The sequence below is a fragment of the Macaca nemestrina genome, chromosome 6, assembly GCF_043159975.1.
Source record: "Macaca nemestrina isolate mMacNem1 chromosome 6, mMacNem.hap1, whole genome shotgun sequence".
Taxonomy (NCBI): domain Eukaryota; kingdom Metazoa; phylum Chordata; class Mammalia; order Primates; family Cercopithecidae; genus Macaca; species Macaca nemestrina.
The window spans coordinates 4,169,416-4,188,225 of NC_092130.1; the positions used below are offsets into that span (position 1 = coordinate 4,169,416).

Below are 18,810 nucleotides of genomic sequence, written 5' to 3' on the forward strand. Positions count from 1 at the left end.
TGGCTGGTAGCGTGGCTGGCTGAGTAGGTAAGAGACGGATATACCTGGGTTCAGATCCTTTCCTGCCATTGCTGTTGGGGAGACTTGGGCTAAATCACTTCACCTCCATGATTTTGCTTATCTTTAAGATGTGCCTGATGGTCGTGTGACTTAGGAGGGTTACATGAGTTGCTGTGTGTAAATACCTGGCACACTGTGGGGGTGCAGGAAACAGCAGCTCTTGTTATGGAGGTGCTAATACCATGTGTGTGCTGTATAACCTTCCTACCTTAGGAAGGGGCTTTCGCTGTCCCTGGGCACCCCCAAGCATGGAAATAAAGGAACATCTTGAGTTATTTCAAGGGAAATTCCAGGTACCTAGCCACCCCAAGAAGTAAATGAGCAACTTGAAAAGCAAGAAGGTAATCGTAGCTTAAAACAGCAGCCAAGGAAGTTAGAATCGGAGGTGTCTGGTTCCCTGTAGAAACGAAAGGTAACACTGTAACATATATCCAAATTGTTTTTCAGAAACCTGGACCCCCATCAGACAGATCCACTGGCATGCAGAAATCAGATGAGGGGGACCAGAGGACTGAACTCAGACCACCATTCCTTGTTCTACATTTCTTCTTGAGGGGCCTGAGGAAGTCCCACCCACAAGCCAGAGCTAACATTATTTTCTGCTGACCCCCAGTTTTTTTTTTATTTTGGTGGGGGGACGGAGTCTCGCTCTGTTGCCCAGGCTGGAGTGCAGTGGCGTGATCTTGGCTCACTGCAACCTCTGCCTTCTGGGTTCAAGCAATTCTGCCTCAGCCTCCTGAGTAGCTGGGACTACAGGCGCCCGCCACCACGCCAGGCTAATTTTTTTTATTTTATTTTAGTAGAGACGGGGTTTCAGCATGTTGCCCAGGCTGGTCTCGAACTCCTAAGCTTAGGCAGTCTGCCCACCTTGGCCTCCCAAAGTGCTGGGATTACAGGCGTAAGACACTGCGCCCAGCCTGCTGACCCCACATTTTTAAACAAATCTTCCCTTCCTTAACTGATGACAAGTCAGGAAATCTTTGAATCAACCTATGACCTATAAGCTCCCGCTTTGGGGTATCCAGCCTTTTGAGGCCAAACCAATGCGTAACCTCCATCTATTGACTTACGCTTTCCTGAAATTTACCCCCTGCCTTTAAAAACCCTTACAAGCCCTGGTCACATGTGAGCTGTCTGATTCTCCCTGCTCAGCATCCAGCAACAAAAGCCTCACTTTCTCACTGCAGTCCTGGTGTCAGTGTTTGGTTTTATTGCACCAGGAGAGCAGACCCACGTTAGGTTCAGCAACAATCACACTGAGTCTAAAAGAGAGGGAGATAGGGTTGTGAAGAAGATATTGTAGCTTTAAAAAGGGGGTGGGATTTGGAGAAAGTGAATATTTAAGACTGTTTGATACCCATGTATAGAGCTAAGGCCCTTTGTTAGCATTTAGGAAGACTAAATTGAAAATATTCATACAATTACACATTTACTAGTATGTTTGAATTTTTTTGCTTACACGGAGCCATGATCTGTTAAATTTCAAGACATCCAGTGTCTTAGTTTTCTCCCCTTATAAGCAGCAGACTAGAGAAGAAAACATGCCCACCTGACCAGGGGTATCATAGTTACAAAGTTACAAAGCCACTGGATACAATTTACCTGGCTGGAATGTCCCCTTCTGGTAATTACTCTTGGGAGGTGTTACATCTAAAGGGAACAGTGCTTTCTGGGCCACCTTGGGTTTGCCAAGAACAAGTTGCTAATCTCACCTTTTTTACTCTTACCTTCCTGATAAGATTGCTGTAATACAGGCATGGCACAGACACAGCAATCTGTCTAAACATCCGACATCTTGAGGACCAAAAGAAATGTGAGCTGGCACAGGTCTGTTTGTACCCGGTCATCAGCTGTACCCAGAATGGGGATAGGTCAATTTGGAGAAAAGTTTCTCTCTTGAAATGATACACTAATGTAGGGTTCAGGTGGGAACTGACCAGATCTATCATTTACTGACCACTTAGGATGGACTGATTTCCTCTAATATTGTGGCTAAAGTGCTTCACTGAACATGTAGCACAAAGGAGGCTTGCCCTCTTTGTAGAAGGGAGGAATTTTTGGGCCAGGCATGGTGGCTCACACCTGTAATCCCAGCACTTTGGGAGGCTGAGGTGGGTTGATCATCTGAGGTCAGGAGTTCGAGACCATCCTGGCCAATGTGGCGATATCCCATCTCTACTAAAAATATAAAAATTAGCCGGGCGTGGTGGTGGGCACCTGTAATCCCAGCTACTCAGGAGGCTGAGGCAGGAGAATTGCTTGTACCCGGGAGGTGGAGGTTGCAGTGAGCCGAGATCACACCATTGCATTCCAGCCTGGGTGACAAGAGCAAAACTCTGTCTCAAAAAAATAAGGAATTTTTGTTGGATTGACCAAATACCTGAGCTCCGACTGCTGGGCATTTGATGAGGAGATAAGGCCACTGTACCTTGGGCCCATTGTACAGATGAAAACTGAGGTTCTGAGGTTAGGGAGCTTGCCCAAGATCAAGTGGTCAGTTCATCAATTTGAACCCCATGTTCCTTTCATTGTGTTATGCCCTGCACCTGGGTCCAGCACCCCAACTGTTTCTGCCTCATCTAGATGTGACAGAACACAGATGTAAAGGCTTAGGGTCTTAGGAGTTTTGACTCTCAACATTGGGATTCATCTGGTTCTTTATGGGAAAGGTGTCACACTGCTGATGGGCAGAAGCTAGGAGACAGAGAAGCTTTAGCTTGGTGAACTGGACTGGGCATGGTGGCACGCGCCAGTAATCCCAGCACTTTGGTAGGCCAAGGTGGGTGGATCACTTGAGGCCAGGAGCTCGAGACCAGCCTGGCCAACGTGGTGAAACCCCATGTCTACCAAAAATACAAAAATTAGCTGGTCATGGTGGTGTGCGCCTGTAGTCCCAGCTACCTGGGAAGCTGAGGCAGGAGAATTGCTTGAACCGGGGAGGTAGAGGTTGCAGTGAGCCGAGATTGCCCCACTGTACTCCAGCCTGGGTGACAGAGCGAGACTCCAACTCAAAGAAAAAAAAAAAAAAAAAAAAAGCTTGGTGAACTGAAGGGAAACAACCCATTAAGGGCAAGAGGGTTCATTTATTCAGTGTCACTCAACCCCTATCCTGTGCCAGGCCTCACTGGAGCACTGAGGGTAGAGGTGAAGGTCCCAGAGTCTGGTGTGAAGATGGTAACAATTCATATGAGAGTGGTTTCATAAAAAAGCAAGACAGAGTCCACCTCTCCCTTGCTTAGAACACTCCATTATATTCTCATTGAACTTTTTACAGATCTGATCTTTCCAGACTGTGTCCTTCAAGTCTTAATTCAGAAAAAATAAGCAGCTTTATTGAGATATAATACACATGCTGGTAGGCTGAATAATGGATCCCAAAGATGTCTATGTCCTGCTCCCTGGAACCTGTATGTTACTTTACCTGGAGAAATGGCCTTGAATATGTGTTAAGGATCTAGAGAGACAGAAATTATCCTGGGTCATTCATGCAGGCCTATTGTAATCAGAAGGGGTCTTATAAGAGGAAGGCAGGAGGGAGAAAGGGAGAAAAAGGAAATACGATGTTGGAACTGAAAGAGTCTAAATGAGGCACTTTGAAGGTGCAAGAAGGGGCCATGAGTCATGGAAGGTAGGTAGCTTCCAGAAGCTGAAAAAGCAGGAAACAGATTCTCCACTGGACTTTCAGAAGGAAATACTTGCCAATACCTTCTTTTTGGACGTTTTGGTTGTTATTTTTTGTTTTTGAGAGGGAGTCTTGCTCTGCCACCAGGCTGGAGTGCAGTGGCGCGATCTTGGCTCATTGCAACCTCTGACTCCCGGGTTCAAGTGATTCTCCTACCTCAGCCTCCCAAGTAGCTGGGATTACAGGCACACGCCACAATGCCCAGCTAATTTTTGTATTTTTAGTAGAGATGTGGTTCACCATGTTGGTCAGGATGGTCTCGAGCTCCTGACCTCAGGTGATCTGCCCACCTCGGTCTCCCCAAAGTGTTGGGATTACAGGTGTGAGCCACCACGCCTGGCATGATTTTGGACTTCTTTTGATCTCCAGACTGTAAAATAGTAAGTTGGTATTGTTTGAAATTACTAAGTGTGGTAATGTGTTACAGCAATAGATAACCAAATGCACAGGCTGTACAATTGTGGATTTTACCATATTCAGAGTTGTGCAACTAATACCACAATCAATTTTGGAACATTTAATGAATCTCCTTCTCCCCCTTCAAAAACAAAAAACGAAACAGAACAAAACAAAACTCCATTCCCACGACACTCACTCTCCTTTTCCACTGGTTGTTAGCCATGTGGCCTTGGGTAAGATCCCTAACCTGTGTGGATGAGCCTCAGTTTTCATCTGTAAATGAGATACCACTCAATTCCCAAGGATGTGGAATAATTCCATGAGATCACGTGTGTAATCCCTCAGCACAGTGCCTGCCGTCAGCATTCAGTAGAGCATCGTTTTGTTATTTTATTAATACCAGTGAGGAGGCTGTTGCAGAAGTCCAAGGGAGAGATGAAAGAGGCTGAACTAGGCCAGTGGTTCAGGGATGGAGGGCATCTTGTCAGTGGCTCGACGCCTGTGATCCTCCCTCACTGGACAACAGGTGCTTCCTTCCATGGCAGGAACTTGCTGAAAACCTGCCTGCTCGTGCCTGTGCAGCCTCTAGAAGGCAGTGGAGCCAAGACTGTGGATAGAACACTGTGTGTCTGTGCGTTCAGCCTTTTTTCCCTGTTCTGAAACTTCATTGTATGTTTGCATTGCTCTGTTCCCTTTCTCCTTGCTCTGTGCAGATGACTTTTTTTTTTTTTTTTTAATAAAAGAGACAGCATCCAGCTGTTGCACAGGCTGGAATGCAGTGGCGCAATCATAGCTTGCCTTGACCTCGTGGACTCAAGTGATCCTCCTGCTGCAGCCTCCCAAAGTGTTGGGATTACAGGCATGAGCCACTCACTGCACCTGGCCAGTTGATGATTTATTTTTTAAACCACCTCACATAGCAGGGTAACCTCTGAGTTCCTGTTCCATCTTGTGGCCTGGGATTAGGTATGGCTAAAACTGCCAAGTTTCAGACAGCTATTTTTTCCAGAGCTCAAGTGGCTGGAGAACATGGGGGCCCCCTCCCTGCAGCTCAGCAGAGCCTAGAATGAACCAGTTGCTCTTCTGCCAGTTCAAAAGTTAGGGCCTGTTCCATTTTGCATTCCTCCTAGGCTCCACAGGGCGTATGAGTTCCGCCCAAATCACGTGGGTTGTGGTGGGTGGGGGTGTGTGCTGAGTGTGATTCCCTGAAGAAAATTCAGATGCTGTCACCAGGCAAAACCAACAGATGTCCACTACAGCTACCACCGTGGAACGGAATAATTCACCATTAAGCACCTGGCTTAGGACCCCAGTTCCCAGGGATGGAATCTCAACTCCACCATTTGTAAGTTGTGTGACCGTGGCTGGGTCACTTCACCAGTCAGCCTGAGTCAGTGTCCCATCTGCACAAAGGGAGTGATGGCCACATCGCCAGCTTCAATCACCATGAAAGCACCTTGCAGAGAGTCCAAGCAGGCTCAGGCAGGTGGCGCTGCAGTTTGGTGTGGCACGAACTATGTCGTCTCTGGCCTGTTATCCAGCCAGTTCCAGGGCAGCTGTCTGCAGAGAGCAGCCGGATGTAGCACAAAGAGCCAGGCTGTCCTGGGTTCAAAGCCTGAACCTCCCACTTAGGAGCTACACGTTCCTCCTCCATGATGATCACCTTTCCTGCCTCCCGGGGTAGTTGGAAGTGTCAAGGGGACATGTAGACAGCCTGGTACACTGTTCTGTGAGTGGCGATAGCTGTGTTCATAGTACAGTTACTCCACAGCACGCCAGGAGTCCAGATGTGAATCGAACAGGACAGACCCCGTACTCTGAACAAAAGCCCATCTTTCCGGGTAAAGGGTGCATTTGGCCAGCAGCCAATGGCCCCGGGAAGGCTTTGTGCAGCCTGGCCCTTCCCTCCTTCAGTTCAGCGTGGGGTGGGTACAGCCTCACGGAGGTTCATGTTTCACTATTAATTATCCCCCAGGCTCTTTTATCAGCCTGTCTCTCATTCCCACCACAAGGCTGTCAGCCAGACAGTTGGAACAGAATCTCATCTGGAGTGTGTTTGCTCTTCTCCCCCATCGCTGGCAGAGATCTGGGATCAGCTCTGCATTAGGACAAGTTGTAAGTAAACACACATTTGCTCAAATGTGGCCCTTCTAGTAGAGAGACTCAATTTTCTGTATTCCCCTTCCTTTTACGAATGGCTTGGAGGTTATGGTAGGCAGACCATAGCTCCAACAGTGTTTATTAACGGTTATATTAGACTCAGTGAAGGTTTGTCTTTACTTGGTATTGAGTTACTCCTTTTAAGAGACCCCGTCTAGTAATGCTATTGTCATGTTACTCATTTTATAAATCCTATCTATAATGTTATTGTCACAGAAATGACAAATGTTATGGAAGAATCTCGAAATACTGCTAAAATGTGTTAGTCAAAAAATGTCTTTGCCCCTAAAATGTGTAAAGGTATTGTACATTATATAACTATTATCACAAAGTATTATGTTGAGTATACTATTTCAGACCCTAGTCTTGCTACTTAGTGAGAGAAAATGCCTTTTCCATAAAAGATTTAAGAAAGAATGCTCTAGATGGGAACCTTTAGGTTTGAAGTATTCCCACACATTTCATAATGAAGTAGATAACTGGAACTATAATTAGGTGTTTCTAAAAATTGATACTAATTTCTAAAAAAAAAAAAAGTTACAATTTAAAAGCTGTTTTGTTTTCCTTCTTCCTAATTCTGGAAAGTTATGAATTAAAGAAACTAAATTTGGAAACTGGCTCTAACCTATATTTATCCTTTTCCTCAAGCAATTTTTAAAAACTTTGTATTCTCATGAACAAAGAAATGTTCATCATGATACATCTAGCATTATATATATTATATATGTTATATATATATATTACATATATATATATATATATATTTTTTGGAGACAGTCTCGCTCTGTCACCCAGGCTGGAGTGCGGTGGTGCCATCTGAGCTCACTGCAACCTCCGCCTCCTGAGTTCAAGTGATTCTCCTGCCTCAGCCTCCCTAGTAGTAGCTGGGATTACAGGCGTGTGCCAACACGCCAGGCTAATTTTTATATTTTTAGAAGAAACAGGGTTTCAACATGTTGGCCAGGCTGGTCTCGAACTCCTTACCTCAGGTGATTTGCTCCCCCTCAGCCTCCCAAAGTGCTGAGATTGCAGGCATGAGCCACCATGCCCGGCCAACTAGCAGTCTTTTTACTTAATTTTTTGCTGGTAGAATTTTCACATGGCATTATGACAGCAGCACTTTCTTCGTGTAGGTATTTAAGATTGTGTGCTGAAAAATTAATAGCATAAACATACTTTAAATTAGAGAGAGATGACTAAGGGGAGTCAAAGGGAGGCAGAGCCCTGTGCAGGCCTTCCTTTCCCTGGGGACAAAGAGAAGCCAGGGCCAGGCCTCCTGGGCTGTTGCAGGCTGGCATGTCTGCCTTGCACCCCACCTGGCCCCAAATTCCCCTTGTGGGACCTCAGGAGGGGCCCCGTTTCCACTCTGCTGCCTGATGTTCTGGATCCTGAGCCCACACCCAGGCCCAGGCAGGGCTGAGTCTCCTCTCCCTGCAGCCTCCGAGGCCAGCAGGCCCTAGGCTTCAACTCTGTCCTCCACTGGACGACCCTCTGGTCAGGTCCCTGAACATACCCGTGGGAAAAGATATGCACCCATGTGCACGTGTCCACATATGTGAAGACAGGTGTGTGCATGTGCACAAGTGTGCAGGGTGCACCCATGTAAGAACCCTACAGACCTTTTTCCCAGGAGAAGGCTATATCCCCCCCATGGTGTCAGGTGTCCACTCAAGCCCCCCAAGGGTGAGGTGGGGAGACAGGGGAGAAGTGGTTGGGATTCTGGGCAGAACTGCCGTCTCAGATGGGTCCCGAGGCTGTGCACGTCGGCCAAGGTCTGGCCACAGTGGTTCCTGGGAAGTGTGGCGAGGGGGCTATTCAGACCCACCCGCTTACCTCTTCATTCTCCTGGAAGACAGTCACAGGAGCCTGTTTGCCACCAAAAGTTCCACACACCCCTCTCCCCCAGCCTCTCACTCCTTATCAGGTCCCTTCCCTGGGCATAGGCCTGAGTGTGCAGCCTGGGTAGCTGCTAGCCCCACAGATGGGACCTGTCTGCACCGTGGGGAGCTCCCTGTGGCCAACTCTAGCTTTGTCAGCCCTGGCGAGGGTGGGTGGCAGGCAGCACCCGGTCCCCTTGGTCCAGGTTAGCTCTCCTGGGCTGGCTGCCCCCGCTCCCCAACACCCCCCCTCAGCAGGCTAGCTCTGGACATAGTGGTTGGCTGAGTCTGAGCCAGACCCTGACTTGGCAGCTCCCTCTCCTGCCTGCGAAGGCGACTTCACTTTGACTTCAGATCTGCAGAGTGATGTGCAGATCACACATTCAGCCCTGAGCCCCACCAGGACACAGTAGGGACAGGAGCAGCTGCGGGGGCTCCCCAGGCTCAGGTTCCTAGGCCCCCAAGGCCCCATGGGCTTCCCTTCCTCCATCCTTTCTGTGCCTAGATGCAGGCCAGACCTCAAGAGGCAGCTGGGGGATGGGGAGAGAACAGAGGACTTTTCCCACAGAGGCCCAGAGCACACATCCAACCTCAGCCCACAACCCCCCCATTGCAGGCCCACTGGCTTCTCCTTGTGAGATGAGTATGTTCATGGCCATCATTTCTTTGGGGGAAATTAAGAGTCTTTGGGGCTCCAGTTCCTCTCTGCTGCTCGCTCTCCTCTGCTGCCCGCTCTCCTCTGCTGCCCGCTCTCCTCTGCTGCCCGCTCTCCTCTGCTGCCCGCTCTCCTCTGCTGCCCGTCCCACATCCTAAGAGTGCCCCTCTGTAGAGAGGGGGAAGGGCGCCCACCCTTACAGCTCCCCCCATGAGGCTGAAAGTTGACCAGTTCTCCCATAGACCCGATGTAGACAGCTTCCTTGAATACACGGAGAAATTAATCCTGCTAGTCTTAAAAAGAAAGTTACATTTTTTTCATTTGAGTTCCCTGAAACTTACCAGCCCAGGGCCTGACAATGAGAAGCCAGCCCCTCAGCCCCTGTGATTGCCTAAGGCACCACCTGCTGCCTGGTGACCAACTCCCTCTTCCACACGCCTTCCCAATTCCTGTGTTTCCACACATGGTTACATTTCTTCTGACTATCCCTGCAGGACCCCAACCTATTCTGACTACCCCCGCAGGACCCCCAGCCTATCCACTAACCCGGATGTTGAGAAAGGCTCTCTTGGCCCGCTTCCCTGCCCAACTCTTTCTGTCCTTCTACCTCTGCCCCGCCCCCCCCCACCCTTTCTACAGAGACCCAGTGCCTCTGAAAAATCGCGGGGGTAGGGGGTGGTGCGCTCTGCCAGGGGAACCTGGGGAGGCGAGGCGGTTCTCTAAGGCCCCTTGGTCGCACCCCCAGCCATTCCCGACCTTGCATTCCCGCGCGGCTTCCCTGCCCTCTCTGAGCAGCCGAAACAGGCAAATGCACGAACTGCACACTGGCACACCAGATGAAACGAGCGGCTGTGCCTGCAGAGGCGCTGGGACCCAGGCTACTGGTGGCCTTTCCAGCATCAGGTTCCATCTTACCCGGGCCCTGCACCCTACTCCTGCTGGCACCCCGATCCTATGAAAGCGCTGCCTGCCATCACCCTGCACCTACCCACGGTCTGGTCCTAACCGCACCCTGCCCCGCCAGCACCCTGCTCCCACCCACACTGCTGTACCCACACCCGACCCTGCCAGCACCACATCCTACCCGCGCCCCGCAATCACCCTGCCCCTACCGCACTCCGTCCCACCCTCCCACGCCCCTCCAGCACCCCGATCCTACCTGCACCCCGCGCCTACCCACGTTTCTCCCCACCAGTACCCCACCCTGCGCACTCAGCAAGCATCCCGCTCCACCCGCACCCCGCTTCTATCTGTGCCCTGCGCCACCAGCACCCTACTCCTACCCATACTCTGCTCCTTCCTGGGCCTGGTCCAGCTGTCACCCAGCTCCTACCCGCACCCTGCTCCTACCTGCATCCAGCCCCACAGCACCTAGCTCCTTGCATGGGCCTTTCTCCTACCTGCTGCCCTGCCCGGCAGGACCACATCCTACCCGCGCCCCACGCTGCCAGCACCCATCCTGCAGCACTCCATCCTACCCACGCTAGCTCCACCACAACCCCAGTCTTACCCACACTCCACTCCTACCCATGCCCTGCCCCGCCAGCACCCTGCTTCTACTTGCACTCTTCTCCTTCCAGTGCCCTGCCCTGCCAGCACCCCACCCTACACATGCCCGGCCCAGCAATCACCCTACTCCTACCTGAACCCCACTCCTACTCACACCCCGTTCCTACCCACGACCCACCACTCCAGCGCCAGCCCCTACCTGAAGCCCGCTCCTACCCATACCCTGCCCGCACCCCATACCACCCACGCCTCACCCTGCCAGCATCCCAATATTACCCACACCCAGATCCTACCCACACCCTGCTCCTAACTGTGCCCCACCCCACCAGCACCCCACTCCTAGGAGCACCCTGCTCTAACTCGCCCCCCACACCTACCCCTGCTCCTGCCCCACCAGGACACCACTCCTACTGGAGCCCATTGACACTGCACCCTGATCCTGCTTGCACCGTGATACTACCCCTTCCCAGCTTTGTTCGCTTGAGGTCTTCAGACTCTAACATTTAGACAACCACACAATCCATTAGATCCATTCACTTTTTTTTTTTTTTGGAGGCAGTCTCGCTCTGTCTCTCAGGCTGGAGTGCAGTGGCGCAATCTCGCCTCACTGCAAGCTCCGCCCCCGGGTTTACGCTATTCTCCTGCCTCAGCCTCCCGAGTAGCTGGGACTACAGGCGCCTGCCACCAGGCCCGGCTAATTTTTTGTATTTTTAGTGAAGACAGGGATTCACCGTGTTAGCCAGGATGGTCTCAATCTCCTGACCTCGTGATCCGCCTGCCTCCGCCTCTCAAAGTCCTGGGATTACAGGCGTGAACCACTGCACCTGGCCAATTTAAAATGTTTATTGATAAACTAAGTTATTTATGACATGAAAGTCACACACATGTTGCAGGAAACTGAGGACCGGAGAAACTGATATGAGTGTACAGGAGGATTGTTTATTTTAGGTACCTGTTGGCTCAGTGGATTCATACCCAAAAAGCTGAGCGTTAAAGTCAGAGTGGTGTTTTTGTAAGTGGACTTACAATCAATAAAACAAAAGCAGCTAATCATATGACAGGTCGCATAATCTATAGCATAGCGTAACTTGTGGCCTTGCATAGCAGGTGGCCTTGTAGCTGCATTGAAAGAAAAACAAGAACTGGCTAAATATAGACATTTGTAAAACATAATCATGCTTAAGAAGCCTGGGTAAACAGTAACAGTAAAATAATATGTCTTTTTCTTTTTTTTCCTTCGCCCTTGTCCTGGAAGGGGGCGGTGTCTGGAGCCCATTCCTTTGGCCTTGGCTTCTAAAGCAGCCTTATCTTGTAACTGTCCTTAAGTGAGCTGCTAAGCAGAGGAAAACTTGTTCTTTTCTTTTTAACCCTTGCCTGTTACTTTTCTGGGAGTGAATAAACGCATGCTTATTTTTAAATTTCTGCCTCATGCAAACAAAATATGCTGGAATTTAATTTTAAATTAAATACAGAGGTCTAGGAAATAAGTCACCAAATTCTCAAAAACACATTCATTAGAGTAACATGTAATTTTTTTTTTTTTTTTTTTTTTTGAGACGGAGTCTCGCTCTGTCGCCCAGGCTGGAGTGCAGTGGCCAGATCTCAGCTCACTGCAAGCTCCGCCTCCCGGGTTCACGCCATTCTCCTGCCTCAGCCTCCCAAGTAGCTGGGACTACAGGTGCCCGCCACCTTGCCCGGCTAATTTTTTGTACTTTTTAGTAGAGACGGGGTTTCACCATATTAACCAGGATGGTCTCGATCTCCTGACCTCGTGATCTGCCCGTCTCGGCCTCCCAAAGTGCTGGGATTACAGGCTTGAGCCACCGCGCCCGGCCAGTAACATGTAATTTTTAAAAGTAGTTTTAAACAAAACGTAGTTTTAGACAAATCAAGACAGTTTCATTTATGGCACATAAAATTCCATAATCTCGTGCATAACACTTTACAATGAGAACTTTTATTAACCAGGACACATTATTTTCTATGTTCATTCTATTGACACATAGATTTATGTTTCCCTCCTAGACTTCCTTGCAAAAATGCCTGTTTCGGATTCCTCACAGTACAGATAAGAAGGAAGGCTTGATCAGCATGTGGTGGATCTGAAGATTCAGAGGTGCCATGGCTCAAAAGTAGACATTTTGGTAAATGTGAAGAAGTGAGATTCAATGAAGATGGTAAGAAATGAAAGGTGTTACCAAAAGTGGGTGTGTGTAGCTATGCTTGTCACACAAAGTAGGCTTTAAGTCAAAAAAGCACAAAAATAGAAAATAAAGGTCATTAGAAAATGATAAAGGGATCAATTCAGCAAGAAGGTAGAACAGTTGTCAATGTAAACACACCTGACGCAGGAGCCCCAGTTATTACAGTAAGAGTTATTCGAGCAACAGACAGAGACAGACAATAACAGCTGGAGACCCCAACACCCACTTTTAGCAACAGACACACCCTCTCAGCAGAAAAGCAACAAAGACCAGACTTACACTCCAATAGAAGTCGAAGGGACCTGACAGGTAATTACAGCACATTTCACCCAGCAACTGCAGAACCTGCGTTCCTCTCATCAGCTCACAAAACATTCTCCAGGATAGGCCACATTTTAGGCCACAGAACAAATCTCAAAAAAGCATTTAAAAAATGAAAATCATAGCAAGAATCTTCTAAACCCAAAATGGCATAAAACTAAAAGCCAGTAACAAGAGAAACGTTGGAAACTCTCCAGGTACATGGTATATAAATAACGGTAATGGTCACTGAAAAAATCAAAAAGGAAAGTAACAAAAACATTTCTTGGAGAAAAAAAGGAAACAAGAAAAAGAAATACATATAGTAGGTGTTTTTGACATAAAAAATGCAGAATAAAAAAGTTCCAAGATACAATAAAAGAAACAAAAATTGATTGAAATGTCTCCTTTCACTGGTAACAAAATGACTGGCAAGGAAAGGTGATGTCCCTTTTTTTTTTTTTTTTTTTTTTGACGGAATCTTACTTTGCCACCCAAGCAATTCTACCACCTCAGCCTCCTGAGTAGCTAGGATTACAGTCATGTGCCACCACGCCCAGCTAATTTTCTGTATTTTTAGTAGAGATGGGGTTTCACCATGTTGGCCAGGCTGGTCTCAAACTCCTGACCTCAGGTGACCCACCCACCTCAGTCTCCCAAAGTGCTGGGATTATAGGTCTGAGCCGCCACGCCCAGCTGATTAGACAGGCTTTTAAAACCACAGCAGAAGCAGCAGGAATGTCTGTAACCGATGGCCGAACAGTATTAAACTCCTGGTTGTTTTGCGTGGAGTCACTACAACTACAGCTCAGCTAACACAGTGCTGAGGGGACCTACTGGAGTTGACAAGATCCCCTGGGGGCACAAGTGGCAATGGCTGTGCATCAGTGGCTGGATATTTCTGAAAAATGAAACGAAATTAAACTAGTAGTCATCCAAGATGACTACTAGTAGAATTAATGTACTGAAAAGCATTGATGATCATGGTCCGGCTCAACAGGAAAGCTGCAGGAATCATGCACACGTTCAATGCCCATGCAGCCACTGACATCACTGGCTTCGGGGTCACCGGTACAGAATGTGACCAAGGAGCAGAGGGGCTCTCTTTTTAAAGGTGCTTTCATAGGCAGGCACGGTGGCTCATGCCTGTAATCCCAGCACTTTCGGAGCCTTAGGCCGGGTGGCTCATGTGAGGTCAGGAGTTCGAGACCAGCCTGGTCAAAAACTCCATCTCTACTAAGTAGAGTATAAGTAGTGTATAAGCCGCAGGTCCTAGGCTCTGGGTATAAGCACCCGGTCCTAGGCACTGGGTATAAGACTTCGTCCTAGGTTCACCCCAGGACCCCCTAGCACAGGTCCAGTGGCTTCTCCTTATTAGAGGTGAATGTGATCCTGGGCATCATTTCTTTGGGGGAAAACTGGATTCTTTGGGGCTCCAGTTCCTCTATGTTGCTGGCTCTCCTAGGCTGCCAGTACCACATCCCGCATTCTCTTGTGTACCGGGGGAAGGGCACCCCAGGCACCCCCTTCACACTTCCCCCATGAGGCTGAAAGTGGCCAAATTCTCCCATAGAAGTTTGCTGCTTCCTTGAATAAACATAGAAATTGATCATCCCAGCCTAAAGAAAGTTACATTTGTCTCAATGGAGTTGTTTTCTTGGGAAATGTCCCAGAGAACAGTAGGGAGCTGAAACTTACCAGCTCGGGGCCTGACAGTGAGAGCCTGCCCCTCACCCCTCCCGCACCCCTCCGGAGTGCCTCAGCCACCTGGTGTCTGTTGACCAACGCCTCTGCCTCCCTCCTCCCTAACTCTTGTTTTCCCACAACTGGTGACATTTCTTCCCGGCCAGGCCTCGGGGACCCCCGGGACCCCCACCCTCCGCACTGCTCTGGATGCTGACAAAGGCTCTCCTGCCTGCTCCCTGCCCAGCTCCTCCCTTCCTCCCGCCTTTGGCCATGCAGAGGCCGAGCTCCACCGTGCCTCTGCCTCTCAGAAATAGCTGGGGGTGCGCTGCGGGGGAGCCTGGAGCATGGGTAGGGGAAGGGGTTTTGGGGAGAGGGCGTTGTTCTCAGAGTCCTCTGTGTGGCAAACCCCAGGAGTACCAGATCTTGCATCCCCACCTGGCTTCCCTGCCCGCTGTGCAGTAGAAAGGGCGCACCTGGTTAAAGGAGCGGCTGTGCCCGCAGAGATGCACGGACCCAGCTACTGGTGGCCTTTCCAGCACCCGCCCGTCTTCCACCTGTCTGGCTACCGCGCCATGCTCCTGCCCCTGCCCAGTGGCGCCTGGCTCCCGTCCGCGTCCTGACCCCATTCTGCACCTGCGGGCCCCGCTCCTACCTAAGGCAGACTGGCGCCCGCTCCTACCCGCCGCTTTGCGCTGCCCCTTCCGGCTCCTTCGGAGCAGCCGGCACCCGCCTGGCCCAACAGTGATCAGAGTAGGGCGCGCAGCCGCTGAATGCTCTGGAGTCCCTGCCCGGAGGTGCCACGCCCGCATCGGCCACACCCGGGCTGGCATGGGGCTGCGGGACTTAACGCCGCACCCCACCGACCAGAGCCACCGTCTCTACAGCCGAGGCCCCAGCGCGCACTGGGGATAGCAAAGACGACATCCGGTGCTGCCGCGGCTGCTCGGCAAGTCAGTCTTGCTGGTTACAGGCGAACGCACGGGCCAGCGCAAAAGTGGCCCGGAGTGCCAAGCGACGGAGCCAAGGCTTTGAGCACCACCTTTCTGCTTGCGCTGGGCAGGGGGCTGCATGTGACCGGCCACCTGGCCTTGGCTGGGAGCGCACTGGTGGCAGGCAGCAGGCAGGTCTCTGGCAGGAGCAGGTGCCCGTCGGCAGCGGGGCCAGTGCTCAGAACCTAGCGCGGTGGGAGTTCCCAGCGTGGTTGTCCCGAGCGCCAAAGCCGGTATCCTGAAGGAACCAGGACAGCTCTTTCAGGGCAGGTGTGGGCGAAGGGGCAGGGAGGGAGCCCAGGAAGCCGCGACAGGCACCGGGGTCTGTTTTTGCAGGAGGTGGCACAGTCCTGGTTTTTTTTTTAAATTGTATTTCTTTATGCTTTAAGTTCTGGGGCACATGTGCAGAATGTGCGGGTCCGTTAATAGGTATACATGTGCCATGGTGGTTTGCTGCACCCATCAACCCGTCATCAACATTAGGTATTTCTAATGCGATCCCTCCCCCCGGCCCCAACAGGGCCCAGTGTGTGTTCCCCTCCCTGTGTCCATGTATTCTCATTGTTCAACTCCCACTTATGAGAACACGCGGTGTTTGGTTTTCTGTTCCTGTTTGCTGAGAATGTTTTCCAGCTTCATCCATGTCCCTCCAAAGGACACAAACTCATATGACTGCATAGTATTCTATGGTGTATATGTGCCACATTTTCTTTAACCAGTCTATCATTGATGGGGATTTGGGTTGGTGCCAAGTCTTTGCTATTGTGAACAGTGCGGCAATAAACATACATGTGCATGTGTCTTTACAGTAGAATGATAATCTTTTGGGTATATACCACCCAGTAATGGGATTGCTAGGTCATATGGTATTTTCTAGTTCTAGATCCTTGATGTGGAGAAATAGGAACGCTCTTACACTGTTGGTAGGAGTGTAAATTAGTTCAACCATTGTGGAAGACAAGTGTGGCGATTCCTAGTTTCCTTTTTGACGTCTACCTTCCTCATTCCTCCTCCAGCTCTGCCGCTTTGGTTGGCAGAGGAGTGCAGGGGCTCTCTTTGGCAAGGTTGCTTTGCTTTCCTGCATTTTTGCCACCCTGGTCTTTAAAAACCTAAAAGCCTGTTGTTTCTGGGGTGGCTCCCTTGGAGGGGTGCAGTGGGCTGAGACCCAGCCTGTAGCCTGGGAGTTCTGTGCCACTGTCTGGCAGGGCACCTGAAGATGTAGCGTTGGGGCCATGGGAGGCTCAGGGCCAACACTTATGGGTGCAAGTTTTGGGCCTGGGTATCAGGAGCCAGCGGGCTGCACTGAGAACTAGGTGCAGGGTGTGGCACAGAGTTGAGTGTCAGGGGCAGAGTTGCTGCAGTGCAGAGGACAGAGGTGGTGCCGGGGGGGGGGGGGGTGGTCCTGGGCATCAAACAGCAGGGGTGACAGAGCAGGAGAACCATCATTTCAAACACTGCCACTTTAAGTTCCAGCTCCCTTTCTAGCCCCATGCATTTCAAGGAAATCACTTCACTTCTAACTACAAGCAGCAGCCAAAAAGAGCAAGACAGTGAAACACAGATAAGACAGCTCGGGCACAGAGGGAGGTGGCGGTAAAGTCTCTCAAGTAACTGCCAAACTTCACCCTCATAACAATGGGCCCCAGTAAACCAGTGGGCCTTAAGCACAGTCCTTTCCCTTCAGGTGCACTAAAATATCGGGAAGCTACAAGCAGACTCAGGGGCAGACGGAAGTATGCCTGCAGCTGCAGCAAGATGTATTAGCACACACACAACTGTCCCGCCAGATAAACACAGCAGAGACACACACACGCAGTGCAGCCTCTGATAAACTTTCCCACCCTGAATCCTTAAAAACTCTTAGCCTGTAAGGGAGTGCGGGTTCTGACCTAACTTTGTCATTAGTCCCTCCCAGGTTTGAAATAAACCTGTACTTGTTGACTGTTGAGCCACCCTCCTTCTGAGATGGAGATGTTTATAACTTGGGAAACTGAGGCTCCGAGAGTCGACTAAGGGAAGGCAAGAAAAGGAGGCAGAGCCCCCTGTAGGCCCTCCTCACCCAAGGAACTGAGAGAAGCCCGGACCAGGGTCTGCCTTGCAACCCACTCTGCCTCCACCTCCCTTTGTGGGACCTCGGGGTGGCCTCACTTCCCCTGTGCTAGTTGAACTCCTTTTTGCCGCCTGATGTTTTGGATCCTGAGCCCACACCCAGGCAGGGCAGTCTCCTCTCCCTGTAGTTGCCAAGGCCAGCAGGCCCCAGGCTTCATACCTCTGTCCTCTACTGGGCCACCCCCTCTAGTCAAGTCCCTGGGTGTGCCCATGGAATAAAGTGTGCATCTGTGTTCACACATGTGAACACAGGTATATGCATATGTGCATGTATGCAAGTGCACAGGGGGGCGGGGGCACCCACTTGAGGCTCCTCAGATCTTTTCCCCAGGAGAAAACCATATCCCCACCCTGGTGCCAGCTGTCCACTCAAGCCCCCCAAGGGTGGGGATGGGGAGAAAGGAAAAGTACCTGGGATGCCAGGCAGGAGTGCAGGCTCAGATGGGCCCTGAGGTGGTCAGAGAGCTGAGCCAGGCATCCAGTCTGTCCAGCAGCAAAAATGTGGCCAGAGTGGTTCCCAGGAGGTGGAGGGGTGCTATCCAGGCCCACCCCCTTCCCTCTTCATTCTCCTGGGACAGTCACAGGAGCTTGTTTGTTGCTCAAAGTTCCCCTCAGCCCCTCCCTAACTACAATGTCCCTTCCCTGGGCATAGACCCGAGTGTGAAGCCTGTGTAGCTGCTAGGAATAGAAACGGGGCTCGTATGCACTCAAGGGAGCCAACTCCAGCTCTGTAAAGCCTGGCGGGGGTGGGTGGCAGGTAGCAGAACGTCCCGTGGTTTAGGGTACCTCTCATGGGCTGGCTGCCCACACCATCTATCCCTCAGCAGGACAGCTCTGGACATAGCAGTTGGCCAAGTCCAAGCCAGCCCATCTTGGCAACTCCTCCCCTGCCTGCCAGGGTGACTATTTTTTGAGGTCTGCCGTGATGCACAGATCACTGATTCAGTCGTGAGCTCACCCAGGACACAAGAGAAACAGGAGGGGCTGGCCCCCGGGCACCCCAGGCCCAGCATCCTGGGCCCTCCCACCCCATGGCCTTCCCTTTCTCCATCTCTCCGTGGCTGGGTGCAGGGCAGACCTCAAGAGGCAGCTGGGGGATGCGGAAAAAACAGGGACTTTCCCCACGGAAGCCCAGAACCCACACCCACCCAACCTCACCCCAGGGACCCCAGCACAGGTC

The 18,810-nt window shown here is 50.8% G+C and overlaps 1 long non-coding RNA gene across 2 annotated transcripts in view; it reads left to right on the plus strand.

The window, feature by feature from the left end:
* The window catches only part of LOC139363689 (uncharacterized), a 66,331-nt gene that overhangs the window by 39,830 nt on the left and 7,691 nt on the right, over window positions 1-18,810 (plus strand). Inside the window, exons 2-4 of one of the 2 annotated variants that reach the window (XR_011624417.1) lie at window positions 6,117-6,256; window positions 12,368-12,519; window positions 17,206-17,346. This is a non-coding gene — a long non-coding RNA (uncharacterized lncRNA). Of the gene's footprint in view, window positions 1-6,116; window positions 6,257-12,367; window positions 12,520-17,205; window positions 17,347-18,810 lie in introns of those variants that run through there. The other variant, XR_011624416.1, reaches the window with a different exon arrangement.